This window comes from Lolium perenne, chromosome 1 (genome assembly GCF_019359855.2).
Source record: "Lolium perenne isolate Kyuss_39 chromosome 1, Kyuss_2.0, whole genome shotgun sequence".
In the NCBI taxonomy this organism is placed as follows: Eukaryota; Viridiplantae; Streptophyta; class Magnoliopsida; order Poales; family Poaceae; genus Lolium; species Lolium perenne.
The window spans coordinates 62671991-62675473 of record NC_067244.2 but is presented as its reverse complement, the minus strand read 5'-3'; positions in this window follow the sequence as shown (position 1 = coordinate 62675473).

The following is a 3483-nucleotide window of genomic DNA, read 5'->3' as shown; positions in this document are numbered from 1 at the left end:
GCTTGACGAGCCTAGCATGTACAAACATGGCCTCGGGACAACGGAAACCGAAAGGTTGAACACGAGTCATATGGATGATATGATCAACATGTTGATGTTCACCATTGAAGCTACATCATCTCACGTGATGATCGGTTTTGGTGTAGTGGATATGGATCGTGTACCACTTAACAACTATGAGGGATGTTGTATTAAGTGGGAGTTCATTAGTAATTAGATTAAAACATGAACTAATTATCATAAACATAGTCTGAGTAGTATTTTGAATTAATTTTGTAGTTTTGGCATCCGTTTTCTACCATGCGCTAGTCTTGTTATTGAGATAGAAATACTGTTAAAATCTGACAAGAAACTTTACGGATTGGTACCGTATTGTTAAAGAATCAAGAATTGATTAAGTCCTATTGCAAACTTTTAGTAAACCTCACATTGTTGATTCAAAGAGCTATGGTTTCAATTAGTACCTAAAGTTATCTTGTCTCCGTGAAACTTGAAGTTCAAATCTGTTTGAAAAGTAAGGAGCTGAAAATTTAGTTTTCAGAAATAATCAAGGTATGAGATATATGTGATATCTAAGACCTTATTCCAAGATGATAGAATATAAATTTGGTGAGACTACATAAACTCATAAGTTTTATGGGAATGTACGAAGGTTGAAGACGCAAGGCGTCTCAATCCTCCAACTATTGGGGCACTAACGATATTTGCATATCCATGAAGTGATTGTCCTTAGTATGCACCGTTGCTAAGACTCGTCGTTTCGAAGCATCACGTGATGATCGGGTGTTATAGATTCTACGTGTGCTTACAACGGGTACAAGCCAGATTTGCACATACGAATACTATGGTTAAACTTTACGAGCCTAGCATGTACAGACATGGTCTCGAAAATTCGTCATGATATGATGGATAAAATTATGAGTGAAATTGTTCATCATATTAAAAGGTTATTAATAGAGAAATCCGGAACACTTGTCATATGATGATCAACTTCAAAGTAAGAACCTCAAGGTTATTGGTATTTGACCAACAAACCTAGAAGTTATTGATGGTGAAGTGTTTTTCTGAATAATGAGGAAAGCCAAAAAAAAAAGAAACTGCAAAAGATATTTTGGCAAAAAGAAAGAAAAGACTAGAAAGTCTAGCTCAGGTGTATATAAATGATATACATGTTATGGTTGTATTCCTAGTTAGGTCACACTATGAAATTCTTGGGTATTAGTACTATATTGGTTGGTATGAAGTGTCATACAAAACAACACAATACAAGAATACAATGGCCTAAGTGACTGACAAGGAATATGATAGGAATACACGTCTGGAACAAAATAAAGTGTTATTATGTTCGTCGTTGGTATTCCATCTAGCCCTTAGAATTTATAATAAAGAACTTAATAATTGTTATTTTGCTCTGGTCAAATGAAAACAATGAGTTGTTCAAATTATGACATTACTCCATGTACGATGGATAAGTTATTATAAATTTTAATGGTGAAACACACATACATAACACTGACGCTAAAAATGCCATAAGGCAAATGATTTGAATTCCACTTATTTGTGGAACCGCCATTTAGGTCATGTTAGAAAGGAACGCATGAAGGAACTCCATGCAAATGGATTTTTGGAGTCATTTGATTTTTGAATCATTTGGCGCTTGCAAATCTTTTCTAAAGAGAATGATTAAAATACCGTTCATAGGCCAAGAGTTGAACGGGCAACTAACTTAGTGGAAAAATACATGATGATGTATGTGGTTCACTGGGCATAGTTGTGTGCGGGAGATTCTTCTACTTCATGAAAACTTTCAACAATGAATTGAATATATATATGTGGATATATTCAATAAGGAAGAAGTTTGAAACATTTGAATGGATTCAAATAAATTTCAGCATGAAGTGGAAATCATCGTAATAGAAAAGTCAAATATCTATGATTGGATCATGGTGAAAATATTTGAATTACGAGTTTTAGCGAACATCTAAGAGAGTCATGAAATTGTTCTACAACTCACATTTCTTGGAGCATCATAATGATGATATAGTATCCGAGAGATGTATCCAAGCCTTGTTGGATTAATGATAAGATAAAATATTATGACGCCATTATATTTTTGTGGATTATGCTTTAGTGACTACCGCTTTTACACTGAATAGAGCATCATCATGATCCGTAGAAATGACACCATACGAGTTATGGCATGGGTATAAACCCTAATAGTCCTTTCTTTAAATTTTGGTCTAAAAGTTAACAACCAAAATCGGATGAATGTCTTTGTTGGTTATCCCAAAGAATTGATTGGGAATTATTTCCACTATGAAGTAAACGACAAAAGTGTTTGTTAATGTTACTTTCTTATTTCCAAGAAATTGTTTCCTAGCGAAGTATTTGAGTGGGAGGACAATAGAACTTGATAAGGTTTATGAACCTGAGCATAATGATCAGAGTAGCGCAGCATCGGAAATTGGTTCCGGAAGCGACCATGACGAACATGGCTCCCATGACTACAAAATGTTTTAGCCATGGAGATCGAAGTACATATTGAACCTTGTAGGTATGGTTTACTTTGTGATCAAATAAATGATTTGTGAACAAAGGATTGATTTTGAACAATGATAAAACAACTACAAACAAAGAAGTTATGATGGGCCCTGACTCCGTTAAAATGGCCATGCGCCATGAAATCCAAGATAGATGAATACTTTTTGAAAAGTAAATGGATCTATGAAATTGATGGACTTGGATGAAATATCCTTGAAGAAAGCTTGACTTGTCAAAAAATTGTTTACGACAAAGTTCAAAGAGTTGACTACGATAAGATTAGATCTTCCGTAGCAATGCTTATAGTCTATGTGGATTATTCTAGTAATCACTACATATTTCTTTTATGAGATATGCTAGTAGGATGGCAAAATACATTACTTATCAGAAGTATGTATTAAAGGTGTATACAAGATACAACCAAGAGTTTTGCTGATCCATGGAATACTAGATAGGTATACAAATTTCAATTGGATGAAGTGAGTATCGCGGAATTGGAATCTTCACCAGATGAAATAGTCAAAGAGTTTTTGATTTCATCAAGAGACGATGAAGAGGCTTGCATTTGCAAGAAATTAAGTGGGAGCGCTGAGACATATTTATAATACTTATGTAGATGACATATAGTTGGTTATAAATGATGTAATTATATACTTGATTAAAAGGTTTCATTGAGAAATTAACTTCAATGAAAGGATATAGACAGAAACAAATTTTGTGTCAAGATCTATGAAGATAGATTAAAACACATAATATTTAAGTCAAAAGTACATTGAATAGATATTGAAATAGTTCAATATAGAAATATTAAGAAAATATTCTTGTCATGTTAAGTTTTAACAAGACTTGACTGTATCTGACACTCAATGAGTAAAAACACATGAGTGATTATAGATCACGAATAATATGTACACAATCAGATGTCATGTGCTATAAAGTGTT